Raw genomic sequence first — 15,027 nt, forward strand, 5'->3', positions numbered from 1 at the left:
TATTCGTTTAAATAATAAAAGGTGAAGACAAAAGACAGGCTTGACGAATTGAAGACGCAAACGACCAAAAAGCTCAAAAGTACAAAAGACAATCAAAGAGGTTCCAATTATTGATAAGAAACGTCTCGAAATTACAAGAGTACAAGATTCAAAACGCAAAGTACAAAATATAAAATTGTACGCAAGGACGTTCGAAAATTCGGAACCGGGACCAGAGTCAACTCTCAACGCTCGACGCAACGGACTAAAAATTACAAGTTAACTATGTATATAAATATAATATAATATATAATTAATTATATTAATTATATATATATTATATTTATAAATAAAAACCGTCGGCAGAGAAAGACTCCAAAGTTGTGAGCTGTAATTTCAATCTCCGCGACTCGCGGAGCCCCAATTTCAGAAACCCCCTATAAAGCTCGCGCATTCTGATCGTAAAATATCATCTTTTTCTTCTTCTCTTATAATACTACGTAAAAATTTATATTTATATTTTAATTTTAATTTTAATTATAATTCTAATAATAAGGGTATGTTAGCGAATGTTGTAAGGGTGTAAGTCGAAATTCTGTCCGTGTAACGCTACGCTATTTTTAATCATTGTAAGTTATGTTCAACCTTTTTATATTAATGTCTCGTAGCTAAGTTATTATTATACTTATTTAATCCGAAGTAATCATGATGTTGGGCTAATTACTAAAATTGGGTAATTGGGCTTTGTACCATAATTGGGGTTTGGACAAAAGAACGACACTTGTGGAAATTAGACTATGAGCTATTAATGGGTTTTATATTAACTAAACAATACCTTGTTAATTTAATATACAAACTTATAATTCGACGTATTTATATATAACCACATACGCTTGACTGGGTACGGTGGGCGGGATATCTATAAATACCAATAATTATTCATTTTACCGGATACGGAACTGGATTAATAGTTAATAAACTTGTTGAAACAGGAGTGAATTACATTCAAGGGTAATTGGTGTAATTTTTAACAAAGTAGTAAAACCTTGGTTTACACGCAGTCGTTAACCTGGTGTATTCATTAAACAAAGTATTAAAACCTTGTTACAATTCGAATCCCCAATTAGTTAGAATATTTGACTTCGGGAATAAGAATAATTTGACGAAGGCTTTCGCTCTTTATATTTATGACTGATGGACTATTATGGACAAATCCGTATGGACATATTAAATAATCCAGGACAAAGGACAATTAACCCATGAGCATAAAACTAAAATCAACACGTCAAACATCATGATTACTGAAGTTTAAATAAGCATAATTCTTTTATTTCATATTTAATTTCCTTTATTTTATATTTAATTGCACTTCTAATTATCGCATTTTTATTTATTGTTATTATATTTAATTGCACTTTTAATTATCGTACTTTTTAATTATCGCAAGTTTATTTTATCGCACTTTTTATTCGCAATTTCATTATCGTTATTTACTTTATGCTTTAATTTAAGTCTTGTATTTATTTTTAATATTTTACATTTGGTTTTAACTGCGACTAAAGTTTTAAAATCGACAAACCGGTCATTAAACGGTAAAAATTCCCCTTTATAATAATAATATTACTTATATATATATATTTGTATTTTTATAAAAGTAAACTAATATAGCGTTAAGCTTTGTTTAAAAAGATTCCCTGTGGAACGAACCAGACTTACTAAAAACTACACTACTGTACGATTAGGTATACTGCCTATAAGTGTTGTAGCAAGGTTTAAGTATATCCGTTCTCTAAATAAATAAATATCTTGTGTAAAAATGTATCGTATTTAATAGTATTTTCTGCAAAAATTTAATAGTATTTTATACCACTCCGCTACCACATAAAGTATTTTTGGCGCCGCTGCCGGGGACTCTCTTAAAAGCCGGAAACGCAACGCTAATATAAAAAAAAAAAGATTTTTAGTTAACTTTTATTAAAATTCGTTTTTGTAAAAATACGTTTTAATTATTCAAAAATATAAAAAGAAAAACAAAAATATAAGTATTTTTAAGATTTTGTTAAATATTTAAGTTTTATAAGTTTCTTTATTTTTATTTTAGTTTATAAAAATATAAGTTTTATTTAAATATCTTTTATTTATATAAAAACAGAAAACAGAAAAAAAAAAAATAAATAAAGAAAAACGCGTCGAAGATTAAACCTGTCAGTTGAAATTCTGAACCCCGCGACTCGCGGGGTTTGATGCATTAAATATCGCAACTCGCGGAGATAACCTGACACGCCGAGAGAAGCCCTAATCAGGCATTAATTACGTAATTATTATTATTTTTAATTAAAACCCTAATTAGTTTTTAGTTTTTAATTAGTTTTTAGTGTTTATTATTATTTTGTATATTTAGTTAAATTAGTTTTATTAAATTATAAAATTAATAGTTTTATAAAATAAATAATATAAAAATAATATTTTTATAAAAATTGTAATTTTTATAACTTTTTGTATATTTTTATATTTTGTCCCTTTTTAATCGTTTTAGCGTAATATTTGTATATTTAGCTCATTTTTAGTTTTAAACTCAGTTTTTGCCATAATTATTTTTACTTCTAGATTTTTAGGCTTTGTCGTAGAATTCCTTAAGTTTTTTTTAGACTAAGATTTAAGTGCTTTAGAATTTTGCGACGCCTTTTTAAGTTTTAGTTTCTTTTTAAGTTAATTCCATTTGGGATTTAGTTTTTCTTGTAAGCTTTAATATTTTTAGACGACTTTTACCTATGTATCAATTATCATTCCAATTAGTAATCTCAATTTGCGATTATAATTTTAAGTTAGTTGTAGTAATAAGGTTAGGTTAGTCAAGTATTTTTAAGTTTTTATAAGTTTCTTTTATTTTTCCGTCACCTTTTATTTTTCAACCATTTTTCTTTTTCGACCTTTTCCGACGAACTCTTTTTCTTTCTTATTTCTCGCTATTCTAGTTTTAGGACATAGATTTTTATTCTACTTCTTATCTAAATTTCTTAAAATTACGAAAATTTATTTTGAGTGGTTAAATTGATAGACATCAAAATTTTCTGGTTCGTAGTAATAGTTGGATTTGTACGTGGACCGGGTTATTGGAGCCAAACAGTCCTCAATTATATTGAGACCAAACGAATCCTGCCCCTCTGCTGCATCTTTTGGCTATTCGAAACGTGGGTAAAATCAGAAAAGTCTATTGATTGGATAACTTATTATAATTTTTCTTTCCTTTTTAAAACTAATAGGATATTCAGTGAATGCACCGAGCAAGACGTTCACCACCTTTTGTACGTTCACCACCTGTAACTAGATCAAGACATTTAGCAAATATTACTGCCGTTGATTTTTCTTTAGAATCGTCATCCAGTCGACCAAGTACTTCAGTTCAAATTTCCGATAATCCATTTTTTGAACCCGACCTCACAATTGAGAATCCGAAGAATATTCAGGAACGGTTCGTAGATCCTGAACCACTAAACTTTCCCCCGGAACCACCAATCATTCAAACAGAGATTGTTGAGGAACGAACCATTAAATCAGAATCCTCTAGTGATTCAGATTCAACAAATTCAATTATGGAGAATCTGGAACCTTTAAGTATGGAAGACCGAATGAGAGCTAAACGCACTGGCCAAGGTCACGCAATTACTCATCCAGACATTAATGCGCCAGATTATGAAATCAAAGGACAAATTCTACACATGGTGACTAATCAATGCCAATTTAGTGGTGCGCCGAAGGAAGATCCAAATGAACATCTACGTACCTTTAATAGGATCTGCACACTATTTAAATTCCGAGAAGTGGAGGATGAACAAATATATCTCATGTTATTTCCCTGGACTTTAAAGGGAGAAGCCAAAGATTGGTTGGAATCGTTACCTGAAGGGGCGATTGATACATGGGATGTTTTAGTTGACAAATTTCTTAAACAATTTTTTCCTGCATCTAAAGCCGTAAGACTTCAAGCAGAAATTGTTACGTTCACACAAAAACCGAATGAAACTCTATATGAGGCATGGACAAGATATGGAAAGTTGTTAAGAGGATGTCCGCAACATGGTCTAGACACCTGTCAAATAGTACAAATATTCTACCAAGGATGCGACATCACTACAAGAAAAGATATAGATATAGCAGCTGGTGGTTCTATTATGAAGAAAACCGAAACTGATGCTTACAAAATTATTGATAACACTGCTTCCCACTCACATGAGTGGCACCAAGAAAAAGATATCGTTAGATCATCTAAAGCAGCTAGAGCCGATTCTAGCCATGACTTAGATTCCATTTCAGCAAAGATAGATGCTGTGGAGAGATGAATGGAAAAGATGACTAAAGATATTCACTCAATACGAATTAGTTGTGAGCAGTGTGGAGGACCACATTTGACAAAAGATTGTCTCAGTATTGAATTAACAATGGAACAAAGAGAGAATATTTCATACATAAACCAAAGGCCTGGAAATAATTATCAGAATAATTATCAACCGCCAAGACCGATTTACAATCAAAACCAAAATTATAACCGAAATATTCCATACAACAACCAACAAGGTCCTAGCAATCAACAAGTATCCAATAATACTTACAATCAGCAACGACCTAATTTTTAAAACAAACCACCACAACAAACCGATGATAAAAAGCCGAATTTAGAAGATATGATGACGAAGCTAGTTGAAACTCAAACGCAGTTTTTCACATCTCAGAAAGAAACAAATGAACAAAATGCTCAAGCATTTAGAAATCAACAAGCTTCTATTCAAAATCTGGAACAAGAAGTAAGTAACCTAGCAAGGTTAATAGGTGAAAGAAAACCGAGAAGTCTACCTAGTGATACAAATGCTAACCCCCGGAATGAAACAGCTAAAGCCATTACCACAAGAAGTGGTACAACACTTAAACCACCGGAAATACCTGTAACTTCTGATGAAACTATTCCTACTCCACAAGAACCACAACCCGATCAAGATAAGGAAAAAGAACCGGTAGTTGAAAAGGTTAATGAAGATAACACAGTTAAGGATAAACCTTATGTTAAACCATATCAACCACCACTTCCTTATCCGAGTAAAATGAAGAAAGAGAAACTTGAAGCCGAGCAATCCAAATTCTTGGATATGTTTAAACAGATAAATGTAAATCTTCCTTTCATTGATGTGATTTCAGGAATGCCTAGATATGCTAAATTCTTGAAAGATCTAATCTCAAATAGAAAGAAAATGGAAGAACTCTCGGCTGTTACTATGAATGCTAATTGTTCAGCAGTGCTGTTGAATAAGATACCAGAAAAACTATCTGATCCAGGAAGTTTCACAATTCCATGTTTTCTGGGTAGTCTTAGTTCAATAGAAGCATTGGCAGACTTAGGTGCTAGTATAAATCTAATGCCGTATTCACTATACGCTAAACTAGACCTTGGAGAATTGAAACCAACCAGAATAAGCATACAACTAGCCGATAGATCAATAAAATATCCTAGAGGGATAATGGAGAACATGCTAGTTAAAGTTGGTACTTTAGTATTTCCAGTAGATTTTGTTGTTTTGGACATGGAAGAAGATTCTCAAGTTCCTCTCATATTAGGAAGACCATTCTTAAACACGGCTAAAGCAATGATAGACGTGTTCGGTAAGAAATTGACCCTAAGTATAGAGGATGAGAGTGTTACCTTTTCAGTTGATAGAGCAATGCAACAACCACAATCTGCAGATGATACATGTTATTATATTCAAACTATAGATGCACATGCAGAATTATTAGAAGAATTTCCAGAATTACAAGGAATAGGAGAATGTTCTTTAGGAGAAGGTAATGAACCAATTGATGAAGCTGAAATGTTAGCTACACTTATAGCTAATGGATATGAACCAACAACAGAAGAAATTCAAATGCTAAAAGAAGAAGACAGATATCGATATAAATCATCGATAGAAGAACTTCCGAAATTAGAGTTAAAGCCACTTCCAAACCATTTGAAATACGCTTATTTACATGGTGAATCTGAATTACCTGTAATAATATCGTCTTCTCTTACTGAAAATGAGAAATCACAACTCATTTCTGTGTTGAAAGCTCATAAACCAGCCATTGCATGGAAGATTCATGATATTAAAGGAATAAGTCCTTCGTATTGCACACATAAAATCCTTATGGAAGAAGGTCATAAAACGTATGTGCAACGCCAATGAAGACTAAATCCTAATATGCAAGATGTAGTTAAGAAAGAGATTATTAAACTGCTAGATGCAGGTCTAATTTATCCAATTTCTGATAGTCCATGGGTAAGCCCAGTTCAATGCGTACCTAAGAAGGGTGGCATGACTGTCATTACAAATGAGAAAAATGAGCTTATTCCTACTAGGACTGTAACAGGATGGCGTGTGTGTATTGATTATAAAAAATTAAATGACGCCACCAGAAAAGATCACTTTCCCTTACCTTTCATAGATAAAATGTTGGAAAGATTAGCCGGAAATAGTTACTATTGTTTTCTAGATGGATTTTCCAGATATTTTCAAATTCCAATAGCACCTGAGGACCAAGAGAAAACCACATTCACGTGCCCTTATGGTACTTTTGCTTACAAACGCATGCCATTTGGAGTTTGCAACGCCCCTGCAACCTTTCAAAGGTGTATGATGGTGATTTTTCACGACATGATAGAAGAATGCATGGAAGTATTCATGGATGACTTTTCAGTCTTCCGTGATACATTTAAATCATGTCTAGTTAATCTAGAACGAATGCTAATTAGATGCGAACAATCAAATCTAGTACTTAATTGGGAAAAATGCCATTTCATGGTTAAAGAAGGCATCGTTCTTGGTCATAAAATTTCAAAAGAAGGAATTGAAGTGGATAGAGCTAAAGTAGATGTAATTGCTAAACTTCCACATCCCACCAATGTTAGAGGAGTTAGGAGTTTTCTAGGGCATGCCAGTTTTTACCGACGTTTCATAAAAGATTTTTCTAAAATTGCCACTACTATGAATAAACTCCTAGAAAAGGATGCTCCATTCATCTTTTCAGATGAGTGTATCAAATCTTTTAATATTCTTAAAGAAAAACTCACTAATGCGCCGATCATGATAACACCAAATTGGAATCTACCATTTGAATTAATGTGCGATGCAAGTGATTTTGCAATGGGAGCCGTTTTAGGACAAAGGATTGAAAAACAATTTCAACCTATATATTATGCTAGTAAGATGTTACAAGGAGCACAAACGAACTATACAACTACTAAAAAAGAACTCCTTGCTATTGTCTTTGCTTTTGACAAATTTAGATCATATCTCGTTCTAGCAAAAATGGTGTTCTATACCGACCATTCTGCTCTTAGATACCTATTTTCAAAACAAGATGCTAAACCAAGATTAATCCGTTGGATCTTACTCTTACAAGAGTTTGATATTGAAATCCGAGATAAAAGAGGAGCAGAAAATCTCGCCGCTGATCATCTTTCTCGTCTTGAAAATCCTGAGTTAGAAGTTCTAAATGAATCGGCCATACAAGACAACTTTCCTGATGAATATCTATTGAAGATAGATTATAATGAAATCCCATGGTTTGCAGACTATGCAAACTACTTAGTTTGTGGATTCCTTGAAAAAGGATTATCGTACCAAAGACGAAAGAAATTCTTCAGTGATATAAAACACTATTTTTGGGAAGATCCACATCTGTTTAAAAGTTGTCCCGATGGAATAATACGCCGATGTGTATTTGGAGATGAAGCTAGTAAAATATTAAACCATTGTCACACAGGACCAACAGGAGGGCATTATGGGCCTCAACTAACAGCAAGAAAAGTTTATGATGCTGGATTCTATTGGCCTACAATTTACAAAGACGCACACCTTCTTTGCAAATCCTGTGATGCTTGTCAAAGGGCCGGAAAAATAAGTCAACGTGATGAAATGCCACAAAATGTCATCCAAGTATGTGAAGTATTTGACATTTGGGGTATTGACTATATGGGTCCATTTCCAAAATCTCATAATAATCTATATATACTCGTAGCCATTGATTATGTATCTAAATGGGCGGAAGTACAAGCTCTCCCAACTAACGATGCACGAGTTGTAGTCAACTTTTTAAAACGTCTTTTTGCAAGGTTTGGAACACCGAAAGCTTTAATAAGTGATCGGGGTACTCATTTCTGTAATAATCAACTTGAGAAAGTTCTTAAAAGATATGGAGTAACTCATAAAATCTCCACCGCATATCATCCACAAACAAGTGGACAAGTTGAAAATACCAACCGGGCTTTAAAACGTATTCTAGAGAAAACTGTAGGATCAAATCCGAAGGAATGGTCCATTAAATTGGAGGATGCACTCTGGGCTTTTAGAACAGCCTACAAAACTCCAATTGGAACCACACCTTTTAGACTTGTTTATGGAAAAGCATGTCATCTTCCAGTAGAAATTGAACACAAAGCATTTTGGGCTTTGAAGACATGTAATCTTGATTTACATGAAGCCGGACGTCTACGATTAAGTCAACTAAACGAATTAGAAGAATTAAGACATGAAGCATACGATAATTCGTTAATTTATAAAGAAAGAACGAAGAAATGGCATGATAAAAGAATCAGAAGTTCAAAAGAATTTAAAGAAGGAGACAGAGTCCTTCTTTTCAATTCACGATTCAAGCTATTTCCTGGAAAATTGAAATCAAGATGGTCTGGACCATTCATAGTCAAAAGAGTTTTCCCATACGGAACGATAGAATTGATAAATTCAAATGGGATTGAATTTAAAGTTAATGGTCACAGAGTTAAACATTACATATATGGTCCGATGGAAGTCGACAACGAAGTTAATCACAATTTCGACACCACAGCTAACTAAGTGTGGGGAGAATCAAGTCTTTAAAGGATAATATGTATTTCTGTTAGAGTTAGATTGTCTGTTTTCATATAGTTCTCGAAAATGGAACCCGAATGGTCTTTCCCTAGCAGACCCTAAAGAACTAGTCTTCTCCCCCCATTCTGAATTTTTATTTTTTTAGGTTTTTAGGAAATGAAGACTGCCTGTGAACTAAACCATGGTCTAATGCTACACGCTTTGATCACTAAACTTAATAATGACATACTACCGAGTGAACTAGTATCAGTAATCAGAGAAAGAATGGACGGAGTTAGAAAAGAATCCAGATGCGAAGATAATAAGTTACAATTTGGTAAAGGAAAATCAAAATCCGCAGCGAAAAGAAGAGCACGACACCTAGAAAGATGTCACAAATGCGAAAAATGGTCACATGGAGGTAAATGTTCAAATAATCAAACCTATTCAAATACCGAATTTGTTACTTTATGCAGAGACGGACCGTTCATATGTTTAGAAGAAAAGATACTGAATGCTCGAGGTTACGCCTATGTAGCTATGGAAAACCAATTAAACCGACTATCTTATGAATGGGATAGATCATATAACTAAGAAATCTATTTCACAGGTATGTTTGTATAGTTTTTATTTTATTTTTTTTATTTTTAACCTTTTGATAATAAACGCTAATTTGTTCGCTAAAAAGTATTAAATTGGTATTGAATATTAGGTTTGGCGACCGAAATTATTGATATCATTCAAAAATTTATTACATTACTGCGAAATTTAACGTTTATTCTTAAGGTATAAATATCTTTAAACAATCAACCCAAAATATTTCAAAAATTCGTCATGAGTTAAATTAGGTTTTGGAACCGAAATTACTTTACCGAAAAGAGGGGCGCATATTTTTGATAATATTTGATTGATTAAAGTGGGATAAAAAGCCAAAAAGATTTTTAATTTTATTTTTACCATGTTTTTAAAATTAATATTTAAATCTTAAATTAATATTGTAAACTTTGTAAAAACAATATATTTAAAATTGTAAATATTTGAAAAATTAATATAAGTTTGGTATGAATTTATAAATTTTTAAAATTAAGTTTGGTGTGAATTTTTAATTTTTAAAATATAAATTTTTAATTTTATGCATTTCAAATTTTAAGTTTGGTGTGAATTTTTAATATAAATTTTGAATTTTATATTTAAGTTGTGTGAATTTAAAAACAAAAATTTACTTTATCTCATTAAGTTAAAAATATGATTTTTAAAATTCGTCGTAAGTTGAAGACTAGGTCTTTGAACCGAAATTGCTTTACCCGAGGGAGGGACGAGAACTTTTATTATCATTATTTTTAATCTTATTGAATTAAAGTATGCCAAAAACATTAAAAAAAAAAAAACCAAAAAATCTTAGCTTTTAAAACAATCGCTACAAAAAGACAAATTTTAAAATTTTGTCGAGGGACGGACTAGGACATCGATCCGAAACGACCTCGTCCTAAATAACAAGGGAAACAAAATTTTAAAATTAATTACTTAATTGTTTTAATAAGTTAAAGATTATATAAAAAAAAAAAAAATTACCAAACTCCGCGACTCGCGGAGTTTGAAGAGTATTTCACCGCGAGTCGCGGGAGGACCGGAAATCAAAAAAAAAAATAAAGAGCTGAAACTGATCAGTTCACTCCCCACAACAGCAAAATAACTGCGAAATAACCCACGAAAAACCCGAAAATACACCCCCAAAATCACAATTTTTAACCGTTAATCACCAAATTTTTTACTAAAATCATGTTGAGAAGGATGCTATCTAGGAATTACTCAAGAAAAACGGTAAATTTCTACACCTAAACACCATTTAATCCGAAATTAGTGTTCTTGAGCCATTTTTTCCCCAATTTGATTTTGACGCTTTTTAGTGTAATTAGGCTTAAATTGTTTATGTATTATGCTTGTATAACCTAGATTGATGCTATTTAACATGATTAGAAGCCTTAAACTTCAAATTTTGAATAATCTAGGGTTTGTGTTCTTGAGCAAATTTGGAGCTTTTTGATATAAACAGGTTATGGCCGATTTTTGTCATGAATTGTTGCTAAATTAAGTAGTGTAACATGTTTAGGTAGTTAAATGATCCAAACTTTGAGCCTAAACATAATTTTGAGAATTAAAGTGGACTTTTTCAAGTCTAAAATTCATGAACTTGTTTAATTGCTAGTAATGATTATTTTGACATGTTATTTGAGTTGAATGCTTATGAACTTGGCGAACATTTTCGTATATGCTTATTTGAAAAAGTGTAGATTTGATAAAAATGTGAAAATGAGCTTAAATTTGATATAAATTGATCATGTCATTGTAATTATTTTGATTGATGATTTTGCTGACACTAATGCATATTTGGATGCACAAAAATTGTCTTTGATGTGTTTTGCAGACTGAAAGGGGTGAATCTTCATCCCAAGCCCGTAATGCTCCTGATGAGAATGCGGAACAACAGGAGGTGGATAACTACTACAAGCAGGATATACCTCATCCAGTCATGACCTTTTCTGATATGCACTTGGAAGAGTTGCACCCGAACCTGAGATTTGACAGACTTTGGATAGATTATCCAAAATATCAAAGGGGTTTGCATACTCTTCATTCTAAGGTTGTTGTGGTACCGAGGGTCATAGAATGGGGACCCTTAGAAGCTGTAGAATTGGCCGGGCCAATTAGGGAATTACTTGTACAGAGGTATGGTAATTCTACTTTTAATGACTGTGTACGTTTATTCACCATGCGTAGACCTGTATATAAAGTATGGTGTGAAGAATTGTTGTGTAGTATAGAGTTGAATGATCGGGTAGCTAGTTTAACCGATCGTTCTTTTATTAGATTTTTGTTAGGCGGTTCGATGCGCCACATGTCTTTACTGGACATGGCTCAGGCTTTACGTATATATACGCCTGAGGAGTTAGCATCTGCCGATTGTTGAGGATTGATACTAAACGGTAGAAAGATAGATGAAAATTTTGATACACACGGTGTGTGGAGCCAAATGACAAGCCATCACCGTTTCAAAGGGGGAAATTACTCTTATTTGGATATAGATAGAGCCGAATTAAGAGTGATTCATAGGTTTTTAGCTAATTCGATTACACAAAGGGGTAAAAACAAGGAAAAGGTAATTGAACAGGATTTGTTTTACCATATGTGTATTCGAGACCCACAAAGCGCTGTAAGTATACCGTATTGTGTGGGTTATTATTTATCAGCTATGGTTCGGGGGATGCGACCGCATAGCATAATAGGAGGTGGTATTTTTATTACTTTGATTGGTGAATATCTCAGTGTGGATATAAGTCGGGGGGGATTATTAGTAGAAGAACTAGAACCCCGCGATACTATAGGTTTAAATGTATACCATGGTGCGCAAGTTTTGAAAAGGCGAAATAACGCTGCAGTACCATACCATGGTAGACATCCACAGGTTGAGAGAAACCAACAGCAAGGTAATGTAGGAGGGGGGAATGAGATGCAAGAAATGCAAAGGTTTATAGCTTCTCAGGAGTACGAAAATGCTAGACAGAGAGCATTTAAAGATTGGCAAGTTCATCAGAACCAAATCATAGCTTATTGCCAACATATAGGTAGAAACTATATTCCTACACCGAAACCCATCGTCCCTCCCTGGTCTATAGAGATGCAGCCACCGTATCCTACGTATGACCCTGCCGAAGCATTCTATAGCACCTATGGTTATGCCTGGAACCCCTATTGGTACCAGTATCATCCATAGTATACTTAGTTTTATTTATTTTGTAATTTGTAATGATTGATACGTTTAATACTTTTGTTAATATTGTAATAGTTTTTATAATTGTCTAACTTTTATTCTTAGATTTTAATAATTTTTGAATGTGGGGTAATATACCAAACTTCAAAAATATGTATATATGTTTGCAGTTTATCTTATGTACACAACAGGGTAAAACAACGCATTTTCAAAGACTGGCATTAAGTTCAGCAAAAGCAACTAATTTTGATGACAAGATGCAAAATATATGTGAAATAACAACAAGACGGAATGAACAAATGATGTGTACCATTTATCATTCAGCAAACAAACGCCAATATATTTGGAAACTTTGGTAAAAATTTAATCATTTTCACACAAATCACCCTCAATAATTTAAATTATTCCTGATTTCTTGCAAATGAGGGCATTGCAAGATCTTAAGTGTGGGAAGGGGTTAAATTCTTTCGGATTTTAAAATTTTTTTTACTTTATACACTTGGTTACCATTAAAAATACTAGTAAAGCAGTAGTTGTATTAGAATCTAGTGCTCTCTGATAATAAAGAACAGCCCTGGTCTTATATACTGACTACCCAATTCTAGTAAAATTTTTCAAAATTTTCAATTAAATGAACTCAAAATCATGTTTATACATATTTATGAACGATAAAACTAGGTTTTAACACCGAAATTATTGTTACCTCGGAAAGGACATAAATTGAGAAACAAACCAAAATGTTAAAATTCATTTAAAATGGAATAGAGGACGATAAAAAGGAAAATAAAAGCCAAGTGTGGAAAAATTTACCAAGTTATCTTAAACATATGTCACATATATCTGTAACAAATAACTGAAAATACTTTTGCTTTGGACTAAACTAAACTGTTTTACCCGATAAAAGAAAAGAAGAGATGGATCTACACGATGAATCAATTCCATCATTAAAAGGAAGTAAAGTCTTCCGAAAAAGAAACGCACTTCTTGATTTAGGTCATGAAGTTGTCGTCCAGACCAGCTGTAGGTTGACGAAAAATCGAGAAAAGTCATCACTAAAATCAGCAGGAAATCCACGGACCTCAGCATTAAACAGGGTCGCCAAGTGGTCAGATTTATCCTAACCATGAGAAGGATTTATCTCATAAAATGGGGGGGCACCATGCAAATTAGCTGGATAAGACTAATAAATCAGATCCCCAGAAAGGATAATCTCCTTAAAGATTAAAAATCAGCTTTTAAGCCTGATATTACTCAATCCTAGAAATTGACCTTAAATATTGAGAATTCAAACTCATGGAATTCAATGATATCTAAACTCGAGCTTGAACGAGAAAATATTTTGATAAAAATTACAAACCGATTTGTTTTCTGAAAACCCTATTTTCAATGCGTTCATTACCATTGAACGTAAAATCCTAGGAATTCACCTGGAATTCATTAGGTCACCTGAACTAAATCGGGTGTCAACCGTAAGAACGGTGGTTGCATAGTGGTCAAAGACAGGACCTTGTGCCATACCGAAAAATTATAAGGGTGAGCTTTACTATTGCTCCTACCAAGGATAGTAATTGCGTCCGACACGTTATAAACCATAATTAAAAGCATGTCAGGGGACATTGCCTTAACAGTTGCTTGTTCAACGCTTTCCTTTACAACCGGACGGTAGTTTATCGAAAAGTAATATACGGGACAAGTAAACTGGACGTGTTGCTTTCCAATTACAAGGTTAGCAAGTGGGTGACACAAAACCATAAGTTTTGAGCTAAAATTTTCAAATCTGAAACCCACCAAACCCACAAAAATATTTTGCAAACACCGGTAAAGGGTTATTCCGGAAAACTTATCTAGGGTAAAAACTAGATTTAATTTTCAAAAGATCAAATGTTTTCATAAAGATCCAATTTCCTTAATGGATCTAAATTTTTATAGTCATGTGGGACTGTAAACCATATCGTTACTACCATTGTTTATACCGTCGTATAGAAAATCACTGATGTACAAAGTGTGAAGAATAAAGAAGTGATTCTAGTATTTCAAGACGATATTGCTTGAGGACAAGCAACGCTCAAGTGTGGGAATATTTGATAATGCTAAAAACGAACATATATTTCATAGCATTATTCCTCAAGAAAGACAAGCTTTTAGTTGCAATTGTTCTATTTAAAAGTAATATTCGTTTAAATAATAAAAGGTGAAGACAAAAGACAGACTCGACGAATTGAAGACGCAAACGACCAAAAAGCTCAAAAGTACAAAAGACAATCAAAGAGGTTCCAATTATTGATAAGAAACGTCTCGAAATTACAAGAGTACAAGATTCAAAACGCAAAGTACAAAATATAAAATTGTACGCAAGGACGTTCCAAAATCCGGAACCGGGACCAGAGTCAACTCTCAACGCTCGAA

This window comes from Rutidosis leptorrhynchoides, chromosome 2 (assembly GCF_046630445.1).
Source record: "Rutidosis leptorrhynchoides isolate AG116_Rl617_1_P2 chromosome 2, CSIRO_AGI_Rlap_v1, whole genome shotgun sequence".
In the NCBI taxonomy this organism is placed as follows: Eukaryota; Viridiplantae; Streptophyta; class Magnoliopsida; order Asterales; family Asteraceae; genus Rutidosis; species Rutidosis leptorrhynchoides.